Source organism: Aquarana catesbeiana, linkage group LG13 (genome assembly GCF_042186555.1).
Source record: "Aquarana catesbeiana isolate 2022-GZ linkage group LG13, ASM4218655v1, whole genome shotgun sequence".
NCBI classification, from domain to species: Eukaryota; Metazoa; Chordata; class Amphibia; order Anura; family Ranidae; genus Aquarana; species Aquarana catesbeiana.
Genome location: NC_133336.1, coordinates 115169711 through 115189644, shown reverse-complemented (window position 1 = coordinate 115189644; position 19934 = coordinate 115169711).

Sequence of the window (19934 nt, the reverse complement as noted above, 5' to 3'; positions counted from 1 at the left end):
TGGATCCTGCCCCAGAGGACATGTATCAATGCAAAATAAAGTTTTAAAAATGGCCGTTTTTTCAGGAGCAGTGATTTTAATAATGCTTAAAGTGAAACAATAAAAATGAAATATTCCTTTAAATATCGTGCCTGGGGGGTGCCTATAGTATACCTGTAAAGTGGCGTAGTTTTCCCTTGTTTAGAACAGTAGCACAGCAAAATGACATTTCTAAAGAAAAAAAGTAATTTAAAACTGATTGCGGCTGTAATGAATTGTCGGGTCTCGGCAATATAGATAAAACTCATTGAAAAAAACGCCATGGGTTCCCCCCAAGTCCATTACCAGGGTCTGGTATGAATATTAAGGGGAACCCTGAACCAAAAATGAAAAAAAAAATGCGTGGGGGTCCCCCCAAAATCCATACCAGGTCCTTCAGGTCTGGTATGCAAATTAAGGGGAACCCTGCACCAAATTAAAAAGAAATGGTGTAGGGGTCCCCCCAAAATCCATACCAGTCCCTTCAGGTTTGGTGTGGATTTGAAGGTGAACCCTGCGCCAAAATGTAAAAATAAATGGCATGGGGTCCCCCCAAATGCATACCAGACCCTTATCTGAGCACGCAACCTGGCAGGCCGCAGGAAAAGAGGGGGGACGAGAGAGCGCCCCCCTGAACCGTACCAAGTCACATGCCCTCAACATGGGGAGGATGCTTTGGGGTCTGACCCCAAAGCACCTTGTCCCCATGTTGATGGGGACAAGGGCCTCATCCCGACAACCTTTACCCAGTGGTTGTGGGGTTCTCTGGGCGGGGGGCTTATCGGAATCTGGAAGCCCCCTTTAACAAAGGCACCCCCAGATCCCGGCCCCCCCTATGTGAATTGGTAACGGGGTACATTGTACCCCTACCATTTCACAAAAAAAGTGTCAAAAATGGTAAAAAAGAGACAAGTCCTTTATTAAAAAATAAAAATGTCCAGCGATGTAAATCCACGCCGCCCGACAGACCGAGCCGCAACAGTCCCGCCGAGTGATGCTTCTTCTCGATGACAGCTGTTATATAGCTGAGGGCGGGGCCACATGGTGATGTAAACGGGTGACCCCCCCCCCGCCTCTGATGCCACAGCCGGGCTGTATGAGAGGCCTCCCACTACAAGTCAGGCTCTGCCACAAGGTATGTGACACCTTGTGTTAATACAATATTTTTTTATTGAATCAGCACAGACCATTGAAGTATTCACTGTGTGGATTTACTCCTGGATAAGCATATTGTCTACATACAAGAAGCATGTGTATTTATACTTGAATCTAGTTATGCTTTGTGTACTTCTCCCAGATTGGTGCAGTAAACAGAAAGCTGTGCAGAAATCTTCCTCTTATAAAGACTATTAACTTCTTTCTTTCCTTTTGCAGGGTGATTGGTCTTGTCCCTGCCCCTCCTGTAGTTTTTTGCAAGCAGCCTTTAGTGGGTGGAGCCTGCAGGGTCCCTTCCACAGCTCTGTGCTCTTTACAAGCTATGTACAACACAATGATGCTGTCACTGATGTAGCATGTAATATCTATGTTTTTAAAGACGTGGTGCTCACAATGTGGATTTATATTCTTTGTGGCTATATAGGAATATCTTTAAATAAAAGTGTTTTTGCCCAGAGTTCAGCTTTAAAGTGGACCTCACAGCAGATATATTTGCTCACGTTAAAGCTTAGTACACACAGGCTGAATGTCGGGCAACATTCAGTCTGGCTTCTGTCAAAGGGGCATGACCGAGAAAAAAATCGGCCAATCGGGTCCTGATCAGTGCTGACCAGAGTGCTCTGGCAGAGGGGGGGCAATCCCCCCTGTCAGAACACAATAGCACAGCAGGGGAGATCACTGTACTAATGTTGGATAGTTAGTACAGCGGCTCTTTCTGAGCTGTCAGGTTATTTTTGTTCAACCCACTGGGTTGAACAAAGAAGAACTAGTAATGTGTACTGGTCTTAAGTGCTAGGTAATCTGCAAGGGTAACACTGCCAATGCCAATTATTTATTACCTCCCACAGAGCTCACAATACTCCTCCTGACAAGGTTTTTCTCTGCATCTCTGTTCTGGCATTACCCAAGGTCAGTATCTACTGCTTGGACAGAGAGGTTCTTGGCTGTATACATAAATCATAAAACAGAACAGCCCCTGGTGCAACATCTCACCTTTTAACTTTCTACAAAATTACTGATCACTTGGGAAGAGGAGAAAGTCAGAACTTTGAATTCAGAACGTAGAATTTGGAATTCAGAACTCCAAAATTGGAATTCGGAACTCTAAACTTTGAGTTTGTAATTTGGATTTAGGAATTTATAAATTAGAACTCAGAATTCAAAATATGCAACTCTGAATTCGTAATTTGGAAATTATAACTCGGAATTTGGAATTTGTACTCTGAACTTGGAATTTGGAGTTCAGAAATCCAAACTCAGATTTTGGAATTCTAAACTTGCAATTTGTAATTCAAAACTCGACATTTGGAACTCGGATGCCATGATCAGGGCTCAGGATTATAGACCAGTAGCTATAACAGTAGAGAGACTCCCACCAACCAGCTGGATAAGTACACAAACAGGTCACCCTGGCGGAAGACACGGGCTCACCCGAGGTGTAGGTCTAAGAACTGCCCAGTATTTACCAGAGCTCCTGATGGTGGAGATGGGTTTGCTGCATGTTAGTACCAGGTTACAATCCTCAGGATCGCCCCACCAGGAGGTGAGCAAGCTGGGGTCAAGATATAGCTGGTAGAGGTCAAACAGAAGTCTATTAAACAAGCCAAGGGTTAGTAACAAGTGGTTGCAGGTTGGGATCAAGCAAAGTGTAGTCAAAGAACAAGCCAAAGGTTGTTAATGAGTGGTAGTGGAGATAAGGACAGCTGCAGGTACACAGAGGAGCAAGATATCAGCTAGAAACAGCACAAAAATATGGCAAATAGGAAGTGCAAAGGCATTGCCTAAATGGAAGTTCATGGGAGGAGCAAGGAGTTCAAGGCTCCCCAGAAACAAGGTACAAGGCAAGATTATCCAAAGAGATCCGACAGGATGCTATCCAGCATCTCAGGTGGCTTGGCAAAAAGAGCTACTTCCGAATACAGCAGGGCTTGTGGGCTCATATCCCAGTCCTGGCATCAGAATTTGAAATTTGGATTCTTGGAACTCGGAATTCAGAATTTGACATAAGGAATTTGGAACTCGGAATTTGAAAATCAGAATTTGAAACTCGGGATTTGGAAATCTGAACTCAGAATTTGGAATTCCAAACTCTGAATTTGGAACTTGGTATTCAGGACTTGGTATTTAGAGCAAGGAATTTGGGATTTGGAACTTGGAATCTGGAATTTGATATTTGGAATTATAAATTTGGAACTTGGAATTTGGAATTCAAAATTCAGAATTTCATTTAAGAACTCAGAATTTGGAAGCTGGAATTTGGAATGTTGAACTCCAAAATCAGAATTCTGAATTCTGGACTCCAAATTTAGAAACTGGAACTCTGTATTTAGAATATGAAATTCGGAACTTGATATTTAGAACATGGAATTTGGAATTTTGAAATTGGAATTCAGAACTTGGAATTTGGAATTCCGAACTCAGAACTCAAAATTTTAAATTTGGAACTTGGAATTTGGAATTCTGAACTAAAATTTGAACTCAGAACTCTGAATTTAGAATGTTGAACTTAGAATTTAAAAACTTGGAACTTTCAATTTGAAATTTAGAACTTGAAATCAGGAATTTAAAATTTGGAACTTGGAATTCAGAACTCAGAATTCCAAACTTGCAATTCCAAATTTTGTATTTGGAATTTGGATCTTGAAATTCACAATTTGGAATTTAGAACATGAAATTTGGAATTTGAAATTTAAAATTCAGAATGTGGAATTCAGAACTTGGAATTTGGAATTCAGAACTAGGAATTTGAAATTACAACTCAGCACTTGGAATTTGCATTTTGGAACTCAAAATTTGGATTTTGGAAGTCACAACTTGGAAATTGGATTTTGGAACTTGAAAAAACACCCACATTTGGCCTGCACCCCTTCTCCATCAAGGTACTGTCAGGAGAATAAAAATGACACTATATCTGACATCCATGGAGCTGGTTCAATCTGCAGGAGTAACTGCTGCAGGAACTTCTTCTAGCCCCACCACTGGTCATGACATGTCCTCCTCTGGCTTAATGTGAGCTGTTACAAGTTGATCATTTTTGAGTTTCCACATTGGACTTATACAATAAATGCGATCCTTTTTATTGTACAACATTCATACACTAATCCCTGTTTTACTAGACTGACAATGATCTGCTCTTGATAGACACTGTATACCCATTTACTGATGTGTACATAACCTGAACAAACCTGTTTTAGTTGGATCCCCAACATTACAGTCACAAGGGAAATACAAATAAAAACACAAATAAAAACCGTTGCATATTGATTTGCTAAATAAGAGACAGTCCAATTTGTGTCTGATCGTGTTGCTAATTTGTTTGATGTATACCCTCCTTAGTTTTAGTTTAATCTAGCTTAGTTTAGCTTAGTTTTCAGATATTTAGGTGTTTAAAATAGTAGGGGTGTATTGTCTGGAAATGGAACAATGACAAATATACATGGCTAATTCATTTGAAAACCTCTCATGGGTAAAGTGTGGTATTTCAGTGGTGATCCTCTTCTAAAATTGTTAGTTACTTGGCTGTAATGTTAATCCCCTGGCTTCAGCACACTCTGCGTTTTACTTATGTGACATATGACTTTTTTTTAAGTGCTCTGTGATACAGTACATGTGTTGTAGTCAGAAGGAAAGACAATTCTGGACACATCTAGTTAACATACATATCAACCTCCAGTATACAATCTAACTTTTGGGTATCCCATATGTCTATACATTTCTTGGGTCTCACCCACTCCTTCAGGATGTGGGTATCCTGAAATATACAATATGGTTTTCGCTGATGTTCATCTGTAAAATACATGTTGATGGACAATTACATGTTCCCAATCATTGCATTCCCAGAGATGTATAAATCTATATATACTTTTGTCACTTTTAAGTTGAGCAGAGTTCTGACCTGATGGTAATGGGTGAGGGCACTGATACAGATGTATGGTGGTAAAAGATCACCCCACATGTTTCCCTCCCCGTCAGAGTGGAAAGGGACTTAGGAATTCAGACTTTGAAACTCATAATTTGGAAGTTCAATCTCGGCATTTGAAATTTGGAACTTAAAATTTAGAATTTGGAGCTTGGAATTTGAAATTGAATAACTCAGGACTTGGAATTTGAAATTCGGAACTCAGAAAACTGGACTCAAAATATGGAAATGGAAACTTGGAAGTTGGAATTCAGAGCTTGGAAATTGGAATTCAGATCTTGGAATTCTGAATTTGGAATTCAGAACTCAGAGCTTGAAATTCAGAATTTGGAATTCTGAACTCAGAATATGGAAATAGGAACTCGAAATGGGGAACTTGTAATTTGAAATTTAGAACTCATAATATGGAAATAGGAGCTCAGAATTTGGAATTTGGAATTTGGAGTTTGGAACTTGGAATTTGAAATTCAGAACACAGATTTTGAAACGCTGAACTCAAAAAAACAAAACTCAGAATTTGGAATCTGAAGCTTCTCCTCTAATATAGCACTTACAGATATTTGAGGGTGCCTAGTGACTCTTAAAACTACAGCCTCATAACTGTATATCTGTAATAGAGGAAAGTGTTAAAATAGTATTGATCCATAAGGTTATTGGTATTGCTATCTTAAAGTATTGATGTTGATGTAAATAATCTGTAAATTTCTTCCAGTGTGATTACAAGCACATGCCTTGTCAGCAGCTGGTTTGCCAAACCAGTTGCTGACAAGGCCTGTGCTTGCATTGATGCTGGAAGAAGTAATATTAAGGCCTCATTCGCAGCATAGGTGCATAAAAACTGATGGAAAAACAGAATCAAGTTGCATGAAATATTTTGGGCTTGTTTACACCATCTGCAGAGATGCATATTTTGCTTGCATGTAATTTTTTATTATTAGAAAAGTAGAAAATGTTTTTTCAAAGATGCATTACAGCAATGGTTGCAAACTACAGACTTCCATTTTAGAAATCAGCAATCAAAGAATAAAATCAAGCCTTCAACCAACCCAAAGTAGAAAAAACAAGGTAAATAGTCAATCTAGCTAAAGCTAGAGAGCACTCCAGCATGATAAAGATAGACAAAGTACCTGCGTACCCGAGGAATACAGAAACAACTCAAAATTTGCCAATGGAAATGTATGAAGTACATAATATTACAAAATACTAGTAGATAAAGCAAGGGCTTTTGATTCCTTACTAGCAACATATCTGAAAGCTGTAATTATAGGAAAATTTATCAACAAGATATTTGTAGCATAAAGAAAAAGTGGAGAGAAAGAGAGAAAAAAAAAGACTAATGAAGCGTACAGACGTTCGGAATTCCCGACAACCAAACCGTGGATTTATTTCCGACGGATGTTGGCTGAAACTTATCTTGCATACACACAGTCGCACAAATGTTTTCGACTAGAATGAGCTGACGTACAACACGTATGACTGGACTAGAAAAAGAAAGTTCAATAGCCAGCCTTTGGGCTCCTTCTGCTAATCTCGTGTTAGAAGAAGCTTGGTGAGAGATGATTGTCGCTTTTCAGCCTTGTGCTTTTCCGATTGTTACTGCTCTTCAATTTCTGCTTGTGGGTTCGTATCTGGTTTTCAGTGCGTGTAGTCAGTTTGTATCTGTTTTTCAGTGCGTGCTGTTTCTAGTACGTATCTGATTTTCAGTGCATTCTTGTCTGCTCCTTTCTGATTTTCAGCTCGTTCTTCTCAGGTTCTTTCTGATTTTCAGTGTGTTCTGTTAGTTTTTTCTGACCAGCCGACCATTTTGAAGCCACGTTGCTGGTACGTACTCATCATAGAGTTCGTGCTATGTGGGGGCTTGGTGTTGGGGTTCTTACTTTGACCCAAGCCCAGTCCATGAACAGGGTGAGGAGGAGTTCATGGACGAAGAATTGGTTGCTCCAGCGTGACCAATTCTCGCACATGCCTTTGTTGTGGGGGGAGATCCGTGAGAATAATCCTGATGATTTCAGGAATTATCTCCGGATAACGGACCCCAATTGTTGGCTTTGCTGTCCCCTTATATTACCAAGCAGGACACCTGCATGCGGCAAGCCATCACTCCCAAGCAGAGGCTTGTCGCCACCTTGCGGTACTTGGCAACGGGGAGAAGTCCGCAGGACATCAAGTTCTCGACTGGCATCTCCCCCCCAGGCTCTAGGAATCAGTATTCCAGAGACCTGTTCTGCCATCATTCAGGTCCCGCAGAAGGACTATATTAGGGTAAGTTTTCTCCTTTAACATCACATTCTATGTATTTAATGTTTGTTAATGTGTTGTATTTATTTTCTCATTCCCTAATTACCATGATTGTAATATGCTCTGAATGCCCCCTTTGTCCTCATGCATGCTGGAAGCTTTTAATGCTCCTTTTTTGTCCTTCATGTATATTTACCTTCACTAACCTCCCCAGCATGCTATCCTGGGCCCATACACACCTAGCCTAGTCACGTAACAATGTATTTTGTCAGCTCCATTGTACTGCTTACCCTAAACACCCCCTAAAATATGTCCAAATGTTATTGTTGTCCTTAAATTCAGGCAGAGTGCAAGAGGCTTTTTTTGGGGGCCCAAACTCATTTGGAACCCTCCCTCCCAACCGCTAAGTCAACCGATACCAATACTCTATCTGCTGATTTTCCCAAACCCATACACACTATACCTAACTGTTTTGTGTTCATATTTATGGACGAATTCACCAAAGCATGTAGTGAAAGGTCCTGCCTGAATGCTTTCAAATGGTACTGTTTAAAGTTTTGTTCTCCTATTATCTTGATAGGTACTGTAATTGCAGAATGTAAAAATGTGCTTCTATTTGTGCAGTGTGTATTAATTTTTTTGTATTATGCCACTTCTTACCTGTCCAGTGGGCTGCCAATAGTGTAATAAGGAGGGCCTGGCCAAAGTAACACACATTGTTTATGCATTCAGCTCTCAATGAAGTGTCCTGTCCAAAACATCTACCCCCCCCTAAAAATTTTAAATGGGCCATCAGAGGGGGTGAGAAATCTGACAAGTGGACCTTAGATTTTTGTCTTTTAATACTCCTTAAAATAAATGTTTTATACTTATGTTGGTCAAGAATGTTTGTGTCTAATCTGCTTGCAATGTTATGTGCAAAAGTACTAATTTATTTTTTTCTTGTTTCACTCCACAGTTTCCTTCAACGCCACAGGAATGGCAGACTGTGGCTTCCCAATTTGCCCAGCGGTGGGACTTTCCCAACTGCGGAGGGGCAATTGATGGGAAACACGTCCACATTGTCCCACCCCCCAACTCGGGTTCATACTATTATAATTACAAGGGGTTTAATAGTATTGTGATGTTGGTGGTGGTGTTGGCGACATACAAGCTTCTTTATGTGGAAGTGGGGAAGAATGGCCGGATGTCGGATGGTGGAGTCATTGCCCAGACCAAGTTCTACGAACGGCTCCAGAGTGGTGACTTGGCCTTGCCACCTGCAGAAGACAATGTGGCTGGTCTTCCGTTCGTCTTTGTCGTTGATGAAGCATTTGGGCTGGATGATCACCTGATGTGGCCGTTCCCGATGAGGACCCTCACCCCGGACCAGAGGGTTTTTTTAACTACCGGCTGGCCAGAGCTAGAAGAGTGGTGGAGAATGCTTTTGGGATAATGGCCAGCCAGTTCCGCCTGTTCCTGACGCCAATCAACATGGCGGAATATAAACTAAACCATATAATACTTGCATGCTGCATTCTACACAACTTTCTCAGGAGAAATGCTACAAACTTCAGCTGGGCCTGAGGCCAGATTTCCAGAACAAACAACAATCCTGATGGCGCTTGAAGCTGGCCGTCCTTGCTTGCCCCCCCAAAGTGCCCGCGAGGTCCGTCAAAAATATATGGAATACTTTGCGGGTAGGGGGGGCCATTGATATGCCAGCAAATGTTTCGTAAACCTTTTTGAAATAAAATTTTTGGTTAAAATGAAATAATATTTAATTTATTTACTGCTTGTGTTTCTTTTAGCTGTCTCCTAGGTTCTCCAATGGGCTTTTCTTTTTGGCCATTTCTTCAATAGTGCAAACGTAATTTAGTTGATACATGAGGTGACAATCTCTTCTTCAGCTAATTATTATGTTGTGGGTCTGCTACACACACACAATGTTTTTGTTGTTAATGTATGTAATGCATTAATGATAAAAAAAACATCCTTTTCAGCACCATGAATTAATTGTTTTGAGTCCCCAAACTGGCCTGATTGGGGCAAATTTTAGAGCACTGTTGGGGTAATTTACTAAAGGCAAATCCACTTTGCAAGTGCACTTGAAAGTGCACTGAAACAGCACTGAAAGTGCGCTTGTAGTGCAAAGTGGATTTGCCTTTAGTAAATAACCACCATTGTCACTGTAAACATCAAATTACTACAAAAACTGGTATTGAGTATTGAAAGAAGAAGCCACACTTTGTTGAGTAGAAAACATTTTACTCAAAGCACATTCACATGTGCGCTAGAAAAGAGTTTTTGAACAAACCAACATATCTGTTGTATAACATTTTTAGGTTTGACAGTACAAATAGCCTTTTTTGGGTTAAACAGGCATGTTTAAAACCATAAACATACACAACTCAGGAACTTACAAAGTTCAAAATTGAAAAAGTGAAGGCAATATCAGACATTAGTATGTCCAAACTGTGTTGATATTGCCTTCATCACATGGGGTGATGTCACCCCTGTAAAAGACAAATTTTGAAGATGCACACAAATTGGGAGTGAAAATGTGGATTTTCCTCCTGATCCCATGCCTAATGTCAACATGTGCTAGCTCCCATCATGGGGGATCCATTGACGTGTTTTGGGGGTGCAACCCCATCCTCTCATCTACTTTAGTTGTGAGGAAGGGGTTGCACCCACAAAACACGTACCTTGATATCCCATGATGGCCGATAGCACATGTTGACACAGTGTGTGCATCTTCAAAATTTGGCTTTCTAAAAAATATTTAAAATGTGTGAAAATAAGAAAAATACAAACTAGAATAATTTTGGGGTGTTTGAGATTCTGCCTAAAACATCAATGATTTTTTCCCACATCATTGATGTCTTCCTTGATCTTCTGTAAATCACGATTGCACACCATGATCTCCCCGAGGAGGACGTGTGCACTTGCACTTGTGAAATGAGATTCTTCTTCCACAACATCCACATAACCCAAAATAAAAAAAAACACCATGTATTTTAAATATGCAGCATCCATCTATTACCTGAAGCTGTCGTCTCAGACACTGACCTGTTGTGGTCACTATTTCGCCCACTTCATAAACCTCTCCTTCCTCCACATTATGAGGTTGTGGTGTTGTGAGTTTCCCTTAAAAAATAGGTATACTTAGCACACAGATATTTGAGGCCAGAAATAGGAATATGAAACATTGCGTGAAGTGTCGTACAATTGTCTGTTTTGGCAGAGTTCCAAGCTGAAAACATGATTTTTTCCCTTTCTTAAAGCTGGAATAATTACCTTTTTTGTGCAAGTTTCACACATGGAGACACCCCTAGTATCCACTTGAGTACCTGTGTGGGACACCCTAAAAAGTTTTCCCACACTAGTGCTCCTGCGTCCAGATGTGTAAACAGCAACTGAGTGTCCTCTCCTTACACTGAATCAAGTTTGCATTTCATTCTAGTTACAAACCCATCTAGACAACAATGTAATAAACTTCTTTTAATACAAATAGGCATTAACAAATGTAGTTAACCTGCATCTGCCAAAAACATCATATTAGTGGGTGAACGAACGATGTTTACTACAAACGATTACTGTGCCCACTAACCTGAAACTTGCAATTTTAAATTGTACAACAGTAAAGAAAAGCACATGGAGTCATGGAGCAGCACGAATGTAATAATAGGAACACACAACAAAATACTTACTTTTCAGCAGCACTCTCTTGATTCTTCTGTACTGATCCTGCTCCCTCAATTTGAGGTCTGACCATCGTTTACTCAATTGATCCTTGGGTCGCCGTATCCCAAAATTCTTCTGCAGACTTTTCACAGCCATGATCTTGGCCTTTCTCACATTTGGGTTTTGGTAAGGTCCATGCTTCCCATCATAGTCGGCCCTCTTTAAGATGTCCATCATCTCCACCATCTCTACAAAGGACATGTTTGAGGCCTTAAATCTCCTGGATCGGGACGTTTGTGGCTCCGGGCTTTCGTCCTCCTCATTGCTGCTCTCCTCTGCATGCACCTGATCTTTCTTCGCCATGTGCTCTCCCACTGCACCGAAAGAGAAGGGGCGGGGAATATACTAGAAAGAAGGTCAGAGGCAGGGCGGAGTTTCACGAATGCGCAGTGTACATAAAGCGTAACACGCGTGCGTCATATGTACGATCTGTGAGCGGAGGGCGGAGTAGCATAGGTGCCAATCATGATAACGAAGGTACAATTTGAACTTGGGGCATCAGTGGTCTATACTGCTTCTAGATTGAGGCCTATATTGAGAAAAGATTAGGAGAGTTTAGCCTGACATTAGGGTTTGTCTTGTGTTGTGTTTTGCAGAGAAAATGGATCGATTCAATCATCACGACTTCCTCCCCCAATTCTTTGATATGTACAGAGAGCTGCCCTGTCTGTGGCAGGTGAAACACCCATTTTATACTAATAAAAGAAAGAGGCAGACAGCACTGGATCAATTTCTGGAATTGGTGAAGCCGCAGATCCCCATGGCAAACATCAACTATTTGAAGGCCAAAATAGGTGGCCTGAGGAGCACATATAATAGGGAGCACAAGTCTAGGATTCCATGAGATCAGGAGCAGCAGCAGATGACGTTTATGTCCCCAGGCTCTGGTACTACAACAGACTGCGGTTTTTGTCAGACCAGACTGAAATCAGGCCATTACTCTCAACCCTTCCTTCCACACTTCCTTCAATATCAAGAAAGATGGAGTTTTTTTTTTTTTTTTGAGAAAACTCATATGCTATTAATCAGCCAACATCTCAGACTTAGATAGGTACAGAGTTTTCCCCCAGAGAGGGTGGGACTTTAAAGCATAGATTGTCAGACAAATCAAATAATAAAAAAGCGATTTTATTTAAACAATGTATCAAAACATTTTTTTCAAAAAGTTCATCACATAACAATAGTACAAATATATATTTAAAAAATTGCTATCTGTGCAAATAGCTTTGGAGTGTATGATGTCTCCGGTGATCTCAGAGAACAGATGTACTTAAAATTGTAGACATAAGCATTCGATATATCCTACGCATTACGGAGTGTCCCACATTCCTTCTTCAGGGATGATCCGATATGCAATAGTATTCTACATGTAACAATCTAAAATATAAAAAAATACATATTTTTAACAACAACATAGCTGAATCAATGCTTATATCCATCAAAGGCAACAGATGGCAGAAAAAATGCATCTATGTCACTACTGTACTCACGTAGTACACACTTCCTTCCACTCTTCTTTCCACCTCAGATGAGGCTTGACAAGTCCATCCTGGGCCTACCACCCAGGAAAAAGATGTGGAGGAGCCCAGCTTGAGTCAGGTATAGCATTGTTTAACATATTCTCCAAATTGTGTTTGATTGATGAACAATAAACTAAAAATATGTCCAATTTTCATACACAGGAAAGCCTCAGCCAAGAGGTGGCGGGGGAAAGTGGCAGCCAGGAGGTGGTGGGGGAAAGTGGCAGCCAGGAGGTGGCGGGGAAAGTGGCAGCCAGGAGGTGGCCGGCCTAGAAGCCTGACTGGATTCCAGGTTCCTCCCCTCTGCCTTCAGGAAGGGGAGGAACGTGGAGGAGTCAGCGCTTTCTTTGATTCGGGAGGCTACTGCGGCCCTCAGAACCACCCCCAATATTCAAGAGGCCTATGCCTGCATGGTAGCCAGCAAGATGCAGGAAATGGAGGTGGGCCAACACCTCTTTTGTGAGGAAGTGATCTATCTGGCCCTAAATAAGGGGTTGAGGGGCAAACTCACAAGCAAAACCCACCTGTGTGAGTTGGACCATCCTCCTCCTCCTCCACTTCCTGCTACAACTCCAACACTAGAGCCACAGACCGGAAGAAAGCATGGAAGGAAGCGTGGAAGGAAGACAAGAGAGTGATGGCCTGGGTTCAGTCTGGTCTGACAAAAGACGCAGACTGTTGTAAGACCACAGCCTCAGGACATACATGTCATCTGCTGCGGCTCCTGATCTCTCTGAGTCCTGGACCAGATTGTGCGCCTTATTAAATGGACTCCTCAGGTTACCAAGTTTTTCTGTCAAATAATTGATGTATGCCCTGGGGTACAAAGGCTTTGCCAATTTAACCAGTTTATCCAGCGTTGCCTTCCTCTTTATTTTGTTATGACCCCTAATAAATGCCTAGTTTATTTTCACAAATACTTGGCTATGTGTTTTAGTTCAAAAAGCACAGTTTGTTTGTGAGTAGGCATGTACATTTCAAAAATACAATGTCAAATTAACAAGGGACACCAACACCAACCAATCTCTTTGAGGTTAAAAAATACAAGATAATAATGGTGTTGTGGTAACTTGACACATAAAATGAGAAAAAATATTATGGAGATCACTATGAAAAAAAAAAAAACAGGAGATCTTGATAAAAAAAAAAAGTAGATCACTATAAAAAAAATAAAGCATTATTCTGGAGATCTGGCAAAAAAAAAAAGATTATTCATGAGATCACGAGAAATAATAAAGAAATCGGTTTGTTAGAATTTAGTGAGAATATCAGCAGCAAAACAACAAAACAAGAAGAGAATGCGCTGCATTAATAGATTAAAAACTTTGCAGCGTGAAAATATGCTATCTCCATTATAAACACTAGTGTTACCAGACCAAGCGCTTCCGTCTCGTACTTGATTCAGAGCATGCGTGGAATTTTGTGCATTGGAATTGTCTACACATGCTCGGAATTTACGACAACGGATTTTGTTGTCGGAAAATTTGAGAACCAGCTCTCAAATTTTGTTTGTCGGAAATTCCAACAAAAAATGTCCGATGGAGCCTACACACGGTCGGAATTTCCGACAACAAGCTAACATCGAACATTTGTTGTCGGAAATTCAGATTGTCTGTATGTGGCATAAGAGTAGAAATGGGGAACAAAGGGAGTTGGCAGCAGGGGACAACACAGGGGCACTGGGTGGCACAGGAGGAAACCTGAGAGGCATCTTATGCAGGAGCTTCAAAGCAGGTCCAAAGGTCCGAAATTCATTCAAGATGTGAATTTTTGTCTAACTTGCAAGGACACAAAGAATTCAATCATTTTCTATGTGCCCTGTTCACATCATGTGATTTTTTTTTCTGTGCAGAAATTTTCAACATAAAGGTCTCTGCAGGGTACAAAGAAAACAATTGTTTTTTCATGTGTCTTGTTTACACCACAGTGCTGGTGTCATGTGAGTTTTTTTTCTGCACAGAAAACTGCATGCGGCGGGTTCACACTACCTGCCAAAAAAATATTCCACTTTTCCCTGTAAGTAGTGACCACAGCTGGGGGATCACGGCTTGCATCTTTTCAATGCAAGGCACTGTTTGCCCTTTGTTCCTAAACTTTTATTCTGCATCAACACATAATCGCAGGCAGAATCATTGTGATTCCGCCCCACAAATTTAAATGGCTGCAAGACGCAGAAAAGAAAAAAGGGTAAACAGTGCCTTGCATTGATTGAAAAGATTGCATTATCCCCCAGCTATGGTAGTGTGAACCCGCTGCATGCAGTTTTCTGTGCAGAAAACAGGGCACATAAAAACAATTGTTTTCTTTGTACCTCTGCAGAGACCTTTATGTTGAATATTTCTGCACAGAAAAAAAAAACATCACATCACGATCATGTGTGAATGCAGTCTTATGGAATGTTGCAAAGGGGTTTATTTACTAAAGGTGGATAGGGCAAAATCAGGCTCACTTCTGCATAGAAACCAATCAGCTTCCAGGTTTTATTGCCAAAGCCAAATTGAACAAGTTGAGGTTAGAAGCTGATTGGTTTCAATGCAAAAGTGAGCCTGATTTAGTAAATAAACCCCACAGTGTCATTCTATTTGTTTCTATGCATGGCAGCTCATCTCAACACAGGATCACACAGACGGCTGCAGAGCAAAGTGGAAAATGCAAACATTTTCCATTTCTCTGCACTGCTTTGCCCTGCAGTATAGAAGAGCTAGCAGGGCTCACAGAAAACAATTGTTTTCTATGTGCCCTTGCAGAAAATGTGTTTTTTTTTTTGTCTACAGAAAAATGCAGCTCTCTGCACTAGTGTGAACCTGCCCTTAATGTTGCATATTTCTGTGCAGAAAAAATATGTACATGATAGTAGTTTTGTTTACAAGGCGCATAGAAAACAATAGTGTTCTTTGTGCCCTTGAAGAGACAGCTGCAGATCTCTGCATCATATGAACAAGGCCTAAAGGTCCAGCTCACTTCTAGTCTACTCACATTGTGTTCAATCAAGCCCTGATGAAGGTAGCATTTTTGGTCCCCTGACATGCACTGGCTACTCTTTGGACTGCCCCCCCCCCCCCCCGACTTTTATTGGAATAGCTTTATTCCACTAAAAGTCAGGGGGGCAGTACAAAGAGTAGCCAGTGCATGTCAGGGGTCCAAAAATGCTACCTTCATCAGGGCTTGATTGAACACAATGTGAGTGTATCTGGACCTCTTAGCAGTGGTGTGGTGATTCAATTTCCATTCACAAGACATGGTAAATCAATAATAGAGAAAAGATCAGTTGCAGGGAGAGCACAGGCAATACTGATGACTTGTCCTTTGCCATGTGCATGCTTGTTTTTGGGCACAGCTTCCACAGTTCTGTCCTTTTTATAACGCACAGCTTATTTTAGAACTGTATATTATATTGTGGCATGCCAGGAACATATCCATGCAAACTTGTAAAGTTGCTAAACCATCTACTTTCAGTTCTGTATCATAAATACATTTTAATAATGTATAAGTTATTTTCATCTTAGGCTTTAATCTAGCTAAATTTACTTGGATCAGGTTGTTTTCTACCTTACATAAAACCTAGCAAATTTAACTGCAAATAATACATGCAGTTTAATTGGAGAGGCTTTTATTAATTTAAATACTTACTGAACAATTGCTCCAAATTACAACTTCAAAAAATGTAAAATCCTTTTTTTTTGGCACCAGTGTATCAGAAACTCTTTAATTATATTTGCAGCTCATCTTGGGCACTGATCCGTACCCAAGTGGGTTTAATCAAAGAAAAAGACAAGGTGAAATGGCTACAGGTTTTTGTAACCACTCTGCAAATCACAAGTGGCTCTAGCGGAAATTGGCTGCACTTTGCCTCACTTCTAATGAAGTATATTTTTGGTTGCATGCTGTATTACAATATATTCATAACACTGTAAGTTGCTGGGTTGCTGGGAAGACTTTGGTGGTACAGAAAAGATGCTGGGAAAGCTTAAGACGTTTCAAACTCACCTGGAAGCTACAATGTCCGTTCAACACAGAAGGAGAGGCACAAAGCTATTCTGAGAGGCAAAAATTCATATTCTGTGAGAAGGGAGGGTGCTTTCTGAAATTTTGCTTGATTAGGACAAAATTTTCTTGACATGATTAGCTTAGTTTTCAGCAGGAAAAGGGAGATGTAATCAGATACAATCACTGGAAATCATTAAACCCCCTATTTTATGGGACCTAGTCTACCGAATGGTTGTTTAAAACAGAAGAAAAGGGAAATTATTTTATTCAAGCATAGTAATGACTAAGGTCGTTTGCCCCTCCTGCATTTCACATTCAATTTGTAAGCGTCAGTGAAATTGGGTGATGACTATTGTAGATTTTTTATAGCTATGTTTCTTACTATTCTATGTTGTTTGTGCTGTAACAGTTTTTAATTCTGAAGTTCTTTTTTTGAGAAGACACAATAGGATACCCCAATGCTATAGCATTGATGCAGTTCTTTATGTAAATAAGATATACTCAAATGATTGGCGCCTGTGCATATGGAAGGGACACACACATTTATTACATAATACTTTTATTGTTGGAATATTTAAATTTCAACTTTAGCCAAAACCTTTTTTTTTAACTGCTTGTTAGGATAACAAAAGGATAAAGCCACTAATACATTTTGATTATTTCTTGTGTCTCTATTGGGGAGATGTACCCCTATTTCCTAGTTTGTAAGCCAAAAGGAATTAGTGCTGTCTATGGAATTGGTATCTCCACAGGGAAATTTCTTCTTGCTCCCTGTTCTGGTGACAGCTGTCAAGTTTAAAAATTCCTCTTACTTTCTAATTCTGTTTAAAGCAATCATGACAGATTGGGCTGTTCATTTTTCTGGCTGTACTCTCTTGTGAAAAGACAAGGTAAAACCAAAAGGTGGTAGCCCCTGTCTCTAAAAGTGATCTAACGGTGAGTGTGAAAGAAAACCTTGTTGATAGAGAGTATGATTTGGCAGACAAATTATGTGTGGAGTTGCAATATGACTGTATAAGCAATCACAGTGGAAAAAAAAACTGCCCCCCCCCCATTCCCAGAGCAGACAGTACTGTATATTAAAAAAAAGCAAAAATTGTAAAAAGAAAGAAAAAATTGTTTAAATACTGTCACCAGAGCAAGGGCAAAATCACTGTATGTCAGTATCCCCAGCAATTGTCACAACTACAGCAGTACAATGTCAACAGACCAGTGCTGCCAGTCACTGCAGTGTCCCAGATTACTGCCACACCAGTCTCAGTGTCCCTGATTACCACCACACCAGACACAGTGTCCCTAACACTCATAACCGCTGCACCAGTTGCAATGTCCTTGATCAAAGCCACATCAGTCCCAGTGTCCCTGGTCACCGACACACCAGTCATAACATCACCATAAGGACTCACTCACATGTGCTTTGCTCTCTGAAGAGCAATCAGTGTTTGGATCACTCTTCAGAAAGCATTTAACAGTCATTGAGGAGGCATTGTACTGCCTCCTCAGCACCCGCTTTAACCCCTTTAAATGACACTGCACAAGCACCTCTATTCACATTCCTGTGAGATGGCAGTCCCAGCCATCCTCTGCGAACAATTCCATTTGTATATATCACTTAACCAGTCGGTGAAAAAAAAAATTTAAGTTTGAAACTTATAAAAAACGTGGATGTGTCTCTTATACATATATATCCAGATGATTCTAGATCACTTTTGCACTTCTCCACAGTGATCACCACCACCAACATGCTACACTCACCAGAAGATGTGGCTGCTTAAATTATAGGCAGCATACAGGCATTTTGATATTTTCCTACAAAGGATGGATCACAGCATCTTGTTATTAGGAGCGAACGCTTTAAGGAGAGCAACCCTCTGGTGATGGTACTAGGGTGGAGCAAAAGAGTGCTAAAGTCTTGCTGCTACATGGGTTTGCATGTGGCAGCCACCTTTGTGAGTCTTTGGATACTTGCTTTTTTTGATATTGGTTTGTTGAGCCCAGTTTTTAAAATAAATACTACACTATATAGCTTTTTTGGCTACCGTGGTTAGCACTCATTTTGCACAGCTGCACTACATATCTGCTGGCCCCAGAAAGTGATGGTCTTACTGATAACTTCACCAGAGGGTTACAGTCCTTAAAGGGACAGCTCCTAAAAACAAGATGCTGTGATTCATCCATCTTAGGAAAATGTCAAAATGCCTATATGCTGCCTATAATTTAAGCAGCCACATCTTCTGGTGAGTGCAGTGTATTGGTGGTGGTGATCACTGTGGAGAAGTACAAAAGTTGACTAGAATCATCCAGATATATATGTTTAAAGGAGACACATCTACATTTTTTATAAGTTTCAAATTTACATTTATTTTTTTCACAGACTGGTCACGTGATATTCTGTATAGATGAACCTTATTTTATATTACTTACACACTAATGCTTCAAGGTATTTAACCTCCCTGGTGGTATGATTATTTCGGATTTTAGGTGCTAAAAGCGGTACAATTATTTTGCATGGAAATTTGGCGTTTTATATTGTAGGTCTGTAATTCTTAACAATAACACACTTAAATCTGTCCAAACAAGAGTCTAGTAGATATCCCGGGTATGATAAAGTTTGAAACACAAAAACATAAATTTTAATATAATAAATAAAAATAAATAATTAAAAAATAAAAATAAAAAATAAAAATAAAATAAATTTCCCCACGATTCACTATCGCTCAATTCTGCAAGTGTTCTAATTTACTATCGCTGTTTTCTAGCTGGTCTAAAGCCACTTTTGACGTAAGGGGACACTTTTTGGTTGCTATGGACAATCTCCAGTTTCCAGGCAGAAAGAACAGTATATGTAATAAAAAACTGCATGAAGGGCATGGGCCAAAGCACTGGGGACAAAAGGGATGTGAAATAATTTCATACAGTACTGTAATCTGTAAGATTACAGTACTGTATGTGTTATGATTTTTACAATTTTTTGAATTTGCCGCCAGGCTCCGCCCCCGTGCGTTGCGACGCTCGCAGGGAACGGAGCCTGGCAAGGAGAGGCTTCGGGAGGAGGACGGAGCCCACGGACACTGCGGGGGACATTGCAGGATCCCGGGGACAAGGTAAGTGTGCCGCTCCAGGATCCTGCAATGTAATCCCGAGTGTGGCTCTGGGTTACCGCTAATGGTGCTGAATTTTAACCCCGAGCCACACTCGGGAAAACCGCCAGGGAGGTTAAAGGGACAGATATTATTTATTTGTTATCCTTTTGAATTGTACAATCTGTATACCATTCACACATTATTGTCCCATGTCATTTAAAGGGACAGTAACCATTTTTTCACTTTCACTGAATATATTAATGTTTTGTGACATATTTTTGTTGAATT